General features: G+C 39.9%; 1 protein-coding gene across 4 annotated transcripts in view; it reads left to right on the forward strand.

Moving 5' to 3' along the window:
* The window catches only part of fut8b (fucosyltransferase 8b (alpha (1,6) fucosyltransferase)), a 435,447-nt gene that overhangs the window by 304,147 nt on the left and 115,643 nt on the right, over positions 1-15,657 (forward strand). The window contains exon 2 of one of the 4 annotated variants that reach the window (XM_088324686.1): positions 13,993-14,093. The exons of the other annotated variants lie outside the window; for them this stretch is intronic. The gene's annotated coding sequence lies outside the window, so the exon portion shown is untranslated. The remainder of the gene's footprint in view (positions 1-13,992; positions 14,094-15,657) is intronic. 4 annotated transcript variants of the gene reach the window in all.

Here is a 15,657-nt window from a genome sequence, read left to right on the forward strand (position 1 = left end):
AAATCCTAGTAAATGACAATTCCTAATGAACATTCGCAATGACCCCAGTCAGTGCTGTGCTCCAGTCCCTCTGTTTCCACCAATAGGATAAGCAGAACAAACAACGGATGGTTTTGCCCTTCCTGATTATAACCAATGATTAAAATACCTCAGGCCTAGATCCAAACCAAGATCATCCTACCATTTAAGTATATTTCGCTGCAAAGAAAAGCACGGGTGGAATTGTGCACAGTGGAAAACTCTTGGTCTATACAAGAAATACTGATGTTTAGCTCAGGAACACAGCTAGGGTTACAGTTTAGGATCGATGTGTTGAAGCAGAAATAACGCCTCGGGGCCATTTGTTTGGACAGAAACTCACAGGAAACTAACACAATAGTTGTCACTACCAGATCAAAAAGGGATAAAGAGTTCTGCCCAACAATATACCGTCAAAATATTTGTTAAGTCTCCTTGCTGTTCATAAATCAAGTCGCAGAAATGTGTAATTGAAAAAAATGCAACCTTATCAGAGTCTGGCAATTACTTAAATGTAATCAAATAAATCAACAACTATTATCTTGATTCATCAATTTTTATGACATAACATTACCCAACTGCTCAGAGTTTAAGATAAAAGTGACAACAATCTGATCAAGTGCAGCTGATTTGCTAATTTATTCGCTACTGACTCTAATCTTTGAATAGTTTGAGCATTAATGCAACACAATATGGATGCACAGCACTCGACTCAATTCAGATTTGATTACCGTGATAGATTTGACTTGAGGCGGCATCCCCTTTTGTATAATTGTGTGAATGTCTCCCATCGGACTGAGCACGGTCTCATTTTGCTTTGTTATACTTCTCGCTTGTAGGTGTTTTGTTTACCCTGACGAGTATCTCTCCCCAATCGCATTGCTATTGATTGAGCAGTAAACCAAATTTATAGGACTAATAAAGCAAGCTTTTGCTCAAAGATATTGCATTTTGTAATACAGAGATCAATACAGATTGTGAGCTTCCGGGACAAGTTCTGATTTGTAATGTCTACGTACCCGTTTTATTGCCACAACAAGTAGTGTTTTGCCTCATTAGAAGTGCATTGAATTTTTAACCGCTACTCTGCCGACCGTCTCATCACTTTTCAAATTGCAGACGTAACTGTTTTGGTGTTGCCTTAGTAACTGTAAGGTTGTTGATAGACGAGAGCTCTTGGGATGCCGGATTTAGTTCAACTTTTTAAATCGTTATTCAAAGTTTGCGCAAGACTTTCCTCATGTTTCCTTTTGCACATCACACGACCGCAGTGTTTTTTTTTTCTTCGTCCGTGACATTTAATCCCTATTCAGTATCCGAATGAGTGGCAGCGTTGGCATTTACCTATGGCAAAGTCCTTGGCAAACCAGCAGGGAACCCGTTGGCGGCAGGCGTAGCTGTCATGTAGTCTCATGGGTGTTCCATATCAGGTTGTCATCGCTAATAATTTTGTCGTTGTACTTATTTTCACACATTTTAACAACCAGACGTTATACAAACTCTGGCAACAGCTTGAGACTCTAGTCATTCTGATCATTTAAATATTTTTTAATAGCTTCTCAGTCGACCAATGGGAAAAAAATAGTAATGTCAAACATAAATGCACAATCTATGATGGTAGGAGGTTTCTGATACTACTTAACATATACGTGGTCCACGACATCAGCCACAAAGTGAGAAAGTTTAATAGTTAATTTGCACAGATTGTGTTAAGTCAAGCTTCCTCCCCTGCTTGTAGGGAGCTGCTTAACTTGGCAAGGAGTTGGTTGTCTTATGTTAAAAAAGTAAAACATCAAGTCACACCAATGCTTCCAATTGTTGCCATTTAGATTTCCGGACTATTTTGCCGTTCATGACAAGATAATCTCCTGTTCTGTGTGCCCTCAAATATTTTGACAAAAAAAATCTGAAAAGCGTATTTGATCCTTGTTTAAATAATAAGGGCTGGTGTCTGAGGCTTCATATTGTTGTACAGAATTGATTTTGGTTTTGTCCGTTGAGTGAGATGATGCAAAATCAAACCATGGCGTATCGAAATGATCAAGGTTAAAAAAGGATATACAATGCAGTGTATTCTAGCACCGTAATTGTACCTTGTCATGTATCAAAAACTACTTTGTCCCAATTTTAATTCTAATTGCATGGCATGCACATCGTTTTTAACTTTGTGCTCTGGGGGAGGAATATAATATCAAGATGGGTCAGCCCAGTGAACGCAAAGGTTCTCTGAATGTCCTCGTTTATTTGGATCCCCAGTCGTCAAAAATCAGAACAGTTTTTTTTGTCCCGTAACCATGTAGTAGAATTGTCCCCGCTGATCTCTCACAAGATTAGCAGAACAACAAAGGATAGGCTTTGCGTTAATTCCCCTAACTCTTGGCCAAGCTTCTTTTTGTTATCTTGTCGACCGGCCATTTGGATTAGCAACGTAAACTGACTAAACCCAGTCATCACAACTTGTCAAAATATGTTTTATTTCGTGCTGCAGATTGTCAGTAAATCGTCCCCCTCTGTGTTTGAGCTGACGGTTATGGTGACATTGTTTCACTAGCAAGGTTATACTAAGATTTGCTAGATATTTTGTAGTGTGTTACATGCCAAACATATCAAGGAGCCTTTTAGGTCAGGACAATCTGTTGCTGCTATTCTACTCTACATCGTAATCCTGCCATCAACCACTTTGAACTAAATTGCATGTTAAGACCTAATACCTGAGCCAACATGCATTGTGGCTCTAGCTTTTGCCTCACTTTATTTGATCGATGAAACTCTATAGGCTGAACGTGTTGAGATTAGGGCACATTTCTTGAGTGTGAGATGTCAATTTACACATAATTCTTTAGATTACAATTGAAAACAGTTTTAATTCTAGCCAGAAAACTTGTAAGTATGGCATCTGGTGTGCAAGCCAGCGGAAATATACTGAGATGAAAAAACATAAAACTCCGATGGAGCACAGACACATTTTAGAGCCAATTGGAAACAGACTCCTTGGTAAATCACAGCTGTTTATAGAAAATACTTTTGGCTACTTATTTAGACCTTAGAGCTAAATTGTACCTGTTGGCACGTTAAAGAATATGCTGACAGCTTTTAGAAACAACACAGAGATTTGATAACCACACGTTGTGTTGTTTGTGTTAGAATATTCAAGGCTTCCATTCTTGGCTATAAGTGTAAATTATTGGGTATGATAATGATTATGTAGCACTTGTCTGATTTTCCGGGCGCGATTCGAGCTTAACTCAAGAGGACAAAGCTGGAGAACAAAGTCGTTTAAAGGGAGTGTTGAGAGTCCCTGACCTTGTAAATTCTTCAGATTAAGTAGAATAATAAAATGGGGCCTAGCAGCGCTTCGGTAATATGTGGGATAATTTTAAGACACTAAGGAAATGTCAGTGATCGTGGCCGGGCACCTTGGATGTACAAGGAAAAAAAATGAACACGTCAACAATCTGCATGACTGAATCCCGCGGTAAAACCTAGTGGGTTTTGCGAGCAAACAAGTGGTGAAGCGTGCAAAAACGAATTTCAGGCCTTCAAACTGCGACAACCGCACCATTGACAAAGCCTCTTTTCAAAGATTAACAACCCAAAATGCTATGACACACACACGTGCCCACACACCCACAATTCCTCGGTTGATTTGTTCTGCGGTCACGCATGGCGGTTTCCTAATTTGGCCTGCGGCTGATATTAACTAAGTATGCTTTTCTATGGCAGATTTTCTTTGGCTTTGTTTAAGGTTACTGGTCCAATCACTGCCAGCAGCTTTAAACTCACTTAGTTAGATCGTCGCCACTCGGCATGGCGGGGAAAACAGCGCACATCGCCAGGAGCACGGCGAAACATTCTCTTTGAGTTGGAAGGACTGTTGTGGCTATTTGCGGTAATTCACAGAGCCACGTTTTTATCCCATTATCGGACTGAACCACACAACAAGTAACAACGAGGCGGGTTTATTTTCTCTGATGCTTTCGGGCATATGGGCGAGCTGGGGGGGTCAGCCGGAGCAGGTGACATCTGTGACCCAACACAACTGTGGACACATGCTCCTTCCTCAAAGACTTATGGCAATCCGTGGTCCCCGTTGTTAACACAAAAAAAGCACATATTTAAAATAACGTACAAAAATCAGTTTCACTGCTATCAAATACTACAAATCTTCATTAGTTTATTAGTTTGTAGCAAATTCGGTCCAGTCATATTTATTTGCATAAGGGCTGGTACAGGCGCTTCATATCCTTGAAATTGATTGAATTTTCGTGTTTTCAATGATTGAAAAGTGCTTGAATTTTTTTGCCATGTTGCTAAACAAGACTGCTTAATATTTACGCCCAGTTTGCTCTCTGGTGGCTTTGCATTGCCGTTGCATTTCTTCCCTCGTGATTAATGGCAGCTGGCATTAGTTTGTAGGCCATTGTCTTATAAAGCATCAATCCCCCCCTACAAGTCGCACCCAAGAAGACAGGTGCATGCTACACCTAAACACGGCACTATGAACTGTGTATTAGTGCAAGGATTATGTATCAATTATGGATATTTATTATGAGCCATGCAAAAAAATGAAGGTAGCGTTTCCCAGAGGTACATTAATAGTAATAAGAACTCCCTGCAACAGAAAATGTAAGATACATATTATTCATTTTTACCATGTACCCAAATGGAGAGAGATTGGCCTCAAAAACAAATATATTAACAATCTACTCTCATTTATCTTTATAAATGCACACAGAAGATTAATAATCCCCTTTCTAAATCGCGGATATATTCGGATCTGCAAAATACATGATTCACACCGGATTTCCTATTTTAACAGGACTGAAGAAATTGAAAAATTAGCTTTGAAAGTCCTTAAAAAGTGCTTGAATTTGGCCCTGAAAAAGGTCTCCAAAACCCGGGTAATGGCCGTTAATCACAAAAAGTCTCAAAGGGCTTCACAGACCACTTTTATAACGATATGAAACCTACATGAGGCCAAGGAGGCCTAAACTGTAGCGTGGTTGCCCATTTACAGCCCAACTGTTTTTTTTTTTGTTTGTTTTTTTACCTTTTGGTGTCATACTTTCAAAATAACATTTGTGATGTGTTATCAGCCATGAGGCTTGTTAAAAGAATAAATAAATAAAGGTGGACACAATGATAAGATGAAGGCTGCCAAAAGGCTGACAAAGTACAAATCTTTTTATGCAGTAGACCTCGGGATACAACATTAATTCATTCTGACTTGGGGATGGCAAAATGACAAAAGCTGTTTAACAGGAGATTGAAATAGATAACATATCATAATAACTTGAGTATTTAGTAAGCACTTATTATATGTAACACATTTGTACGGGATCAAATAAAATTTCAAATTATAAATAAAAAGAGGCAGCAAATGGCTGAGTCACACACTCGGACATGGGAGGAGTTTGGTGATGCTATGGAAAGCGACTTCCGTACGGCTTTGAGAAAATTCTGATCCGGCGTCTTCGGGGGGAAAGCGGTGTGCCATCAACACTGTGTATAGAGGAGATGGGGAGCTGCTGACCTCAATTGATACGTTGTGGCGCGTTGGGAAAAATACGAAGACCTCAATCCCACTAAAACCTTTTTCTCTGGAAAGCCTGGGGACTCTGAGTTGGGCTCTCATATCTCTGGGTTTGAAGTCACTGAGGTGGTTATAAAGCTCCTCTGTGGCAAGGCTCTGGATGTTGTGGGTGTGTCATGGTTGACACAGCTCTGCAACATTTAGTGGACATCAGGGACAGTACCTCTTGACTGGCAGACTGGGGTGGTGGTCCCCCTTTTCAAGAAGGGCACCAAGAGTGTGTTCCAACTACAGAGGAATCCCACTCCTCAGCCTTGCTGGTAAGGTGGATTCAGGGGTAATGGAGAGGACGGTCCGCCAGAAAGTCTAATCTTGGTTCCTAGGGAGCAGTGTGGTTTTTGTCCAGGCTGTGAAACAGTGGTGACATGCTCTACATACTCTGCAGGGTGCATGGCAGTAAGTCGGATTTGTTTCCAGTGGGACTTTGCCAAGGTTACCCTTTGTCAGCGATTTTATTTATAACTTATGGACAGAATTTCTAGGCGCAGCCTTGGCGGGGAATGGGTCCGGTTTGGAAGCATTGCATTTCTCCTTTTTGCAGATGATGTGGTGCTGTTTGCTTCTAACTGATATCTGACCTAACATATTCAATCTTTAATAACCATTGCATGGATTTATTTAGGTGACAAATGCCTTGGCTAAAGTGCGCACACCCTTTGTATACTCTTTAATGTTTCATCGATGTAGCCTCTGGTTATCTCGGCATTAAAATATAAATACAATTACTGTAGCCCCTGTCAACAAAATATGAAATGACTGCATAAAAATCGACCGCCTTTGCTGATTATTTTTCATTGCTTGTGGCGATGGGCAGTATTAAGATTGTTTTTTATTATTTCTATAATAGTTTCTTCCTTTTCTGAAATGCACAGTTTGGCGTTATGAAGCTTTGACGTTGTTATATATAGACTGGTCCTGTTATCAGTCATATGCCCACTGTCTTTGACAAATATTGACATTCCGCAGCTGGCTTGTATGTAACACTGGGACAGGGAAGGAGAATCATTTTTATGAGTTGCAAAGATGGTCGATTATTTCTGTTACCCTGAGAGAAATTTCTTATGGCTGTTAGTCAACAGTATACAGGAAAAGAGATTGTAAAAGAACCTCTCTTTCGTAATAAGAGCTTGCTGTTCAAAGCAGCGAACACAAAACATATATTGGCACTCTTATAACCTCGGTTAGCATTAGCCGGCTTTGATCATCTCATCTCATCAGCTACACCGCTTATCCTCAGTAGGGTCGCGGGGAGGGCTGGAGCCCATCCCAGCCATTGATCAAACAAGTATAAATTCATATTTTCAGATATAGTATAGGGCACATAGACTCATTCAGAGATGCAAACAAAAATTCAGTCTAAAGTAGTTTTGCTCTTTGAGCTTATTCCATACTGCCGATGTTGGCATTTTTTATTTCAATATGAACCAGTCCAGCTTCACTCAATCAGATGATTGATCTCTATTTCCCGGTTCCCCAGCCATTATATAAAACAGAGGAATTACCAGCCCGTAAAATTGACTACGAATTAAAACAAAGGTTCAACTTTCACCTAATTGAGTTCTAATTCATCGTTGCTGATCAAAACGTAATAATGCGAACATAACAAGACTACATGCAGTTCATATTCCCATTGATTGTCTGATACATCGTTGTAATCCAGCCAAGTCAAGAGTGACTGTTCAAATTATCTTTTAATGAATATCTCACCATGCAAGATATACAGTATCGGAATCTTTCCCAGTAGTTATTCAAGTTGCTTATCTTCTGCAGCGAGCACTTTTTCATGCTTTTTTCCCCTGATTTGCCCGTGCACATTGGATGGGAATCGTCAGAATAATGTAATAATCCACAGAGTCGCCTCCTGACCGCTCTGTTTATTAAATGTGATCATCTTCAATAGCTTAGCTTCCTCCCCGTTTTGGTTCCCAAGGAATGAAGTGAGTGCATTGCCGACTTACTTACTGCTGCTGACAGGGCGTGTGTGCGCCCAAAGTCGGCCACGCTCGGCTGCGTAAGCGTCACGCTGCTGGCCAGCACATTTTCTCGGCCTGTCTATGGAAGGTTGGGTGAGTCCTCATTTTACACGACTTAGGCTTTAATTGTGTTTGTTTGATCATATTGTGCTGACCATGGCATGAGATGCAGCAGTTGCCAAGTTTGTTTACCATGGTTTCCAGACTATAAGGCGCACCTAAAACCTTCAATTTGGCCAGAAATTTGAAAGCACGTCTTATTACCCGATGTTCCTATTACACCGCAGAATACGATATGATTGATCAGTCCGATCAAACTCGAAAAACATTATATGCAACAAGAATCGAACCCAAGTAATGGCGGTGAGAGTGCCGACACTTATCCACTAAACCACCAGTAACACACAACAAATCGTAAGAGCTTATTTCACATCATTTGCTTAGTGTGTTCTAGTAGGTTAAGCAGTCCCTCCGCTACTTCAGCAACAAAGTCTTTCAGGAATATACTATACAAGCTTGTTTAAGTACGTATACATATTAAACTGCAACATTATCAACAGACTGCTGAATGTTTTGATTAATCATCACTAAAAAGTAAAAAGTACTTAAAAGTAGCAAAATGATCTATATGAGACAATTTTTCTTGTTAACCATATCAGCTCGGTAGCCTAGATGGTGGGGCGCCCGCTGCGAGACTGGGAGGTCGCTGGTTCAAGCCACGGCCGAGTCATACCTAAGACTTACAACATTGGTACTCATTGCCTCCCTGCTTGGCGTTCAGCTTTAGGGGTTCGAATTGGGGGGTTTGGTCACCTAGTGACTCCCAACACCTCAGTTGGGTTGAGCGAGGGGGCTGGGAATCCCCTCCTCTGAATCAATCTCCCAAAAAGAGTCAGAAATGACTCTAGCCACCTCCCACTAGGGGGATATGGCTGTGGTGTATATATATATATATATATATATATATATATATATATTTAACTATGTTCTAATAAAAAAAAAAATGGAAATACAACAGCCTTACAGCAATAGTTTAAAAATTATGCCTTAAGTGACCATTTTAGCAATTGAGTGAATTTGTAAAAAAAAAATGTATAAAATTCAAAATAAGAATCATTTTTATGTGTGTCGATTTGTTTACATTAAAGACATACAGCTGTAGTAAAAACTAAAGTAGCCTCGGATTTATTCAATTATTGCAGCAAGTCCACAATAACAGTGCTAATTATTGCAAAGCTGATGGTAAAACTACCGATTAATTCCCGAATAAATGCAGCTGAAAGGCTTTCTTATGTATTTTTTCGTTTAGATTCACAATAAGATTGTAAATCTGTCGAAATAACGAACTAAATAAGCTTTAAAATGTATTAATTCATTTATTACATGAATTGTTCTGTAAAGAGTGCAAAGCCGATGATGAAAATACTGAAACATTTCGGGTAAAAACAAACGAAAACAAAGCCTCATCATTTTTAGGTTCTGTTTTCAGAACACACATACGCCCACACTCAGGCCTGAGCTGTGGGGTGCACGAGGTGGCCTTCTGTTGCCACTGTCAGTTTCTTCTCTCCCACTTGGTAGTCCAGATGGACCCAATCTGAGAATTTCAGCACCAGACCAGCATTTTTTTAATTGAGGTTTTAATGCATTCCAAAATGTGAGTTTAAAACATCCAGTAAGGAACTAGAGAGATTATGCACTAAATAGGATGCTTTTCTTTAATCATCCTTCATTTTTGCATAGTTCTATTTGGATCACTTTTAGATGTTGTTGACAACTGCACTTCGAATAACCGCACAGGCCAAAATGGCATCCTTTTTTTTGAGTCTTGATGATAATAGCTTGAGAATTGACGGTTTCCTTAGCATTGCTCGGAGCAAAGATTAGGTTGCACCGTCTGGAGAATACACTGCCAGTTTGAAGTATGGCTTTTCTCAGGGCGTGTAATGATTTATGAATACGGCGGGACATTGAATGTCAAAACCTCAGATTTATTCACATTTTGAATTCACAATGATTCCCCCTCAAGGAAACAATACAAACACAGCTAATCAGTTTCGGAGTCAAGTGCCGTCTTCATAAAACTTTCAATGTAAGGAGTTTTTTTTGTGCCGAATCACTTAATGTTACTTGAATCCAAATCTTTGATTAAAACGCCTGAAAATTCAAAAGCACTCAATTATTCAACACACCTTTGCTCTTATGTTCTGTTTTGGCTTGTTTCACTGTGATATTAAAACAATTCCAATTCGCTTGAGGTTCTCAGAACACCGTTTTTTTTTGTTTCGGGGGAGCGTCTTCCTTTTCCGCAACTCAGGCTGCAATTAATGACTATTTTAATGGTCAACTAATCACAGACTATTAAAAACGATTAGTTGAATAATGGGATCATTATTTGTTTTCCCTAAATTCAATAGGAAGTTGATTTAATTATGCTGTAAATGATGATAAACACAGGAAAAGTACATTTACAATGAACAATACATATTTCATTGAACGTACTGCGGCTTCATACAAAACCAAAGCCAGCTAAGCACAGTGCTTGTCAGTCAATAATTAAATCCATAAATAAACTTCAGTCCATTTTTAGGGACAGGCAACTAAGACCAGGCTCATTAAAAGTATAAGAGTTTACAAAATGCACATAATATTTGCTTTATGTACATTTAGTGGTCAACTGCAAAGTCTATAACATAAGAAATAACAGTCTTAACAACCCAACGTTTGTCATTTTTTTACTTTAAAAAAAACTAACGTGTTTTTCGGACTGCATGCATTTAACTTCAAATAGGTTTGACATGCACTAGCTGGCAGAATACTGACATTTTTTATAGCAAAATATATGCGTATTAAATGTACTATGCATGTCATCACAGGCGTATTGGCTTCGTTACTTGAATCTTACCGAAGCAAGTCCAATTTCGTTGCCTTCAAGTGTCCAACGTGCTCTTTAAATGCTTGTGCGTCGCTGATCTACTACCATGATCCGCAAGGTCTTCTTTACAAACTTTCCAATTATTGATTTTGTTGGCCGTAACCAGTCTTTAGCCGTGCTTCGAAGTTGGCTTTGGGTGGACACATTGAGTTATGGGCCCGCCCGCCCCGGCTATTTGACTCACCAGCCTATCACAATCCCACACAAAGACAGTTACGCCAACCAAATCTACCCCCGTGATAGCATTTACCATGTGGTATCTGCTTCGGAACACAATGAATGACACGTTCATCAATGACAATAAAGACGATTCATTTCCAAATCTGCGAAGAAGTGAACCAGCAATAAGCACAGCGCATAGTAGTGACGTGTCTTAGTATTACCATTATTAACTTTTATCAAAAATGTCGACTAATTGTTGCAGCTCTTCCCTCGATATGATCCTTTTTTTTCCTGGCATTCTCCACTCAGCCACCTGATACCCATCATTTTTATCAATATTCTTTCACAACCTCCTTCCCATCATGTCTCTTCCCGACTGCCGCCGTCCCGCCTGCAGCATTTTATCATGGCCCCCACCCACCCCCCTTCTCGTTTCTGCTTGCCTTGTCACATTTACCCTCGCTCGCGTCTGTCCGGGCCTCGTCACAAAAGCACGGCTCTCGCCCGGCTGACATCTCGCCCGGCTGACATCCCGTCGAGCGCTGAGGGCTTCTGATGCCCGGGACACATCCGCTGACCTGTCCCCCACTTCCTTGCGTCTCTCAGCTCTGACATCATCAAAGTGGGACGCGGTCCTGCCCTGGAGGCTTTTAGTGGTTATTTGGGATAAGATGAATGTCTTTAGAAGAGGAAGGCGGAATAAATTACTTTTTTTGCTCTGGTATACATTTTTCTTCCTAGTCTTTTTCAGCTCTGATATACATTTTTCTTTCTGGTCTTCTTTTTTATTCAGTGAGGCAGGGGTGGGAGGGGTGTGGGGTGTTCCAGACCCACCCACACCAAAGAGAATAGATAGGCTCAAACAGGGATCGGAAAACTAAAATGTTGAAAAAGTCATAACAGACTAAAATCAAACGATAAAAAAACCATGGATGGAGCTACACAACAATAATAATAATAATAATAATACATTTTTTTGTTTTATTTTAAATCAAGTCAATCTCATAGTTAGGGCAGACAAGTGGGAGCTAGAGGTTGATGAACCCCTTAACATTCCACCAGCCTCAGTTATCAGTCGCATATCATTGAAAAGCTTAAACTCTGGGCATTCAATTTAATTTAAATTTTAAAATGTACTCATCACAGAAACATCACACATGTTTTTTTTATCAAAACTTGTATCTATGACAATTTAATTATTGGGTTGTGTCCTTACTGTGTCAGGGAAAAAGGCTTCTTATTTCACCAAAGTAAAAGCAATGCCCTGCCATTAAAACTAATGCATCCATTTTTGAAAGAATTTAACTCAAAAGAAGTCAATTTTAATCATATTTGTGCTTGTTTAAAACAATATTTTCAAACAAAGAGTTTTGACCAACACATTTGCTACTGACAAGTGTACAAATTATTCTGACCTAAAAGAAACTATTTTCATTTGTAGCTTCTCTAAGAAGCATAGTAATCACACGTATGTGGTGAATACCTTTTACCTCTTTGTTTTTATTGTATCATTGATTTGTAAACTATGGACAATGAAATCTCAACTAGCGCGTAGTCTTTCTCTCTGACCTCATTGTAATTCACTGCCAGTAGTTGGAAACAGATACCACCTCAGCAATATTTCCTTTCGAGGCAAACAGTGCTAAGATCACGGACATATGCTCACATACACATGCATGCTCCACCACACTACAACCTTGATGTACTAATGAAAGCTGAAGGTATCCCTTGATGATAAATGGGAGTCACGGGCTCCTTCCGTTTGCATAAATCTGTGCTATAGGTGAACACGTAAAAACCTCACAACCGCATGCAAATGAAGTCAAAGCATCCAGAGACTCTTTAAATAAAACAGTGAGGTCAAGAACAAGAGTCTCCTTTATTCATAACGATCATAAGGGGAAGTCTTGTCTCTGGTGGAGTGGAAGATCTTCATGTAGGTTGGCATTACTGACTCTGCCGGGCGAAAAGATTTTGTGTACTCATTAGCACAATGAAGATGGAAGACTCGCCTCCCTTGAGCAGATTTCCACAATGCAGCCAAGTCTCTAAAGACGACCTCGATCCATTTGGAAAGGCTGGTTGCCGTCTAGTTCGTTTGTCTTGTGAAACACTTCTTTCGTAAAAGAAGAAAAATGAATAGAAACATTTTAGCCATTCATTTTCTAGGACTTCGTTGGCGGTAAAAGTGGAGCGTATCACTGCTGACAAGTACAGTATTTGAACATTTGTTTAAAAAGAACAATTAATATAAAGGTATGTGATTTGTTTTAATTCCATGATTCTAGCCAACCTTAATCCTAACCGCAAAACAATCAGCCTCCAGCCATATGACAGGAAACAAACAAAATCAATTTTTCCCCTTTAAAGTAATTTCATAAAACCATGACAAAGCTTCGAAACGCTCTTTAAGTGTAACCGATGTTTCAAATCGATTAAATGTCTGGGGTTTGTGGGAGATGCTGTTTGTGCATCTCACACTTTGAAGAATCCAAATTGTGGGATTGACATTCTATGCTCTAACCACTGTGTGATTTTAAAAACACTGGATTTGCATAATTTGACTTATTTTGTAGGTTTGGCAATTGAATTGATATGGAATAAGTTCAAGAGGGAACCGCATGCTTAAAAACTGTTCTTGGGTCATCCATAACCATTTAAACCATGTACAGAAATAATTGAAGATAATTAGATTGAAGAAAATGCATTTGAAAGGACGGGTCATATGACTTATTCTTGTGACTGACTTCTATTGTTATGAGACTGCAAAACTGCTATTCTAAATAGGCACGATGGTCCCATTTTACTCAGTGAAAAGTGGAAATTAAGAGTAGGAATTTTGGTGCAATTGTATGGTTGTTACCTTTCCGTTTAATTCTTGTCCGAGCCTTTTGCATGGATGATAAAGGTTTCCTATAATAATTGTTAATAAATTGGAGTCCGGACTGATTTATTAAATTGGGATTTTATTTTTTGGTCAACGTTAGCTAACCATAGTTAAAATAATAATGATGAAAAATCATAGCATATCACTGCTAAAGCTAGTTAATAGTTCAAGGGCGAAAATTTATTTATTTTGAATATCAGTTTTGCTGTATTTTTCAGCCTGTTAAATTCACCTACCACTCTCCTACTCTTCTGAAAAAAATGTTAATTCGACATATCAGGTTTTCATCACACACCAGACCAAAGGGTCCCAATTATGCTTTGCCAGTGCAGTTTTTGTTTCATGTTTTCTGCCAGTGTTTTTCTCCTAATTATTGTTCAAATGCCACTCTGATACGGTTTCCGTTACCTCGTTTGATCCGAAGGTGAGCCTGCAAGGGAGCCGAAGCGGGTTGTACCGGCGAGAGGCCTATATTAGACCCTCCCCCTCGTGTCGGCGATCTCTTGTTGTGCTCTGCAAGAAAAGGTAAAAGGGAGCCCATTAGGGCGGTGGGCTACACCGATCCGTCTGTCCGTATTGACGGGTGAGAGGACCGAGACCATGGCAGGCAGGGGCTGTTCATTAACACTTAGGCCGTGTTTGGAGCGTCCAATCGGGGGCGAGATCCTCTCTAAGAGTGAGCTAGTCAAGTGGGGAAGAGGCCCGGTCGAGCGTGGGCACTGATGGCTTCGCTGCCTGAATTGATGGGCGCTTAGAGCAGAGCGATGGATGAGCTTGAGAGATGGAGCGGCGTGCCGGTGCTGTCAATGACCGGGGTATCGCCAGAAAATATTTCTGACCAAAACTAAATAAATTGGATGCTGCAGGAATTGAACAAAGGTCAAGTCGGTGAGAGCGCCAACTTCGAACCACTAGACCGCCAGTGATATAAGATTCATTCGATGTTATTTTACTAAAACACTATTTTCACTCACAGTACCAGGGATAATTGTTAGAAAACAAAGTCGTCCTGAAAGATATAAATAAACGCAAAAAAGCATTACGGGTGAAACAAGTCTGATGATGAATCGGACTTTGAAGGACATCAAATAAATACATTGTACATTCTATGCTGGTATTGTGTTCATAGATTTTTTTTCCAATACATTATTTTAATCATTGCGGAACTTACAACGCTTTGTTTGAGCTTAGAAATAAGTGAAAAAAAATCAAGAACGATTTTTAGTTAAAAAAATGTGGTTTCGCGGTATACACAAGTGTTTGTTATATACGTATAAATATGATAAGTTCATTAAAAACCTGGAAAATTGAATCATTTTTTATTTTGTACACTTCTTTTTTTAATGCAGTAACTTTATTTCATGACTTTAATATCGGATCCAAAATGTACTCTCTCTACTTTGAATTGTAGCTCGGTGTACAAATTCCTTTCAACGTCCCGTGGGACCTCTTCTCAAATTACATCGAAATGTTCGTGCCGACAAGTCTAATGGTCGGCTCTTAACATTTTTCTGTTTTAAAAATAGACCCAACCCATCAAATCCCTCTTATTGAATTTAATAAAGACATTTTCTTTCATCTAATGGCCGCTGCCGACGCCCTGCTTCAAGGTTTTTTCCCCCATTTCCCGACACTGTCATGCGAAATCTCTCAGAGCTCTGATTTCACACGGATTATGCGGCCCCGCAATGAGTCGGCATGCGAACCCATGACACGGTGACAAATCGCGTCCGTCCTGTCACATGTCGCCATTCGCTGCGTTTGACTGATCGCTGGACGTGAAAGGCAAAAATAAAGGAAAGCCTCGCTTTCCTCCCAGCGCCGAGGAATGAAATCGGGTTCTTCTCCATCCATCAGGACGGCCGTAATGAATTCCAGGAGGCCGAGCATGCTAACAAGTTTATTATTCCGCCCCGGTTTAGGAGTAATTACCATTTTGCATCCAAAGCTATTCCAGACTGGCTCGCTCTTGTCAAATTAAGCCAAGTGTGGATGCTGATAAATATTTGCATTAGGTGCAGAAGGTGGGCCTCGGTGACAGATTCTGTTGTGGCCGTGTTTGTCTTAACGTTCCCTGCCGAGAGATCAA

Source organism: Urocampus carinirostris, chromosome 20, assembly GCF_059441175.1.
Source record: "Urocampus carinirostris isolate Australia breed hairy pipefish chromosome 20, RoL_Ucar_1.0, whole genome shotgun sequence".
NCBI classification, from domain to species: domain Eukaryota; kingdom Metazoa; phylum Chordata; class Actinopteri; order Syngnathiformes; family Syngnathidae; genus Urocampus; species Urocampus carinirostris.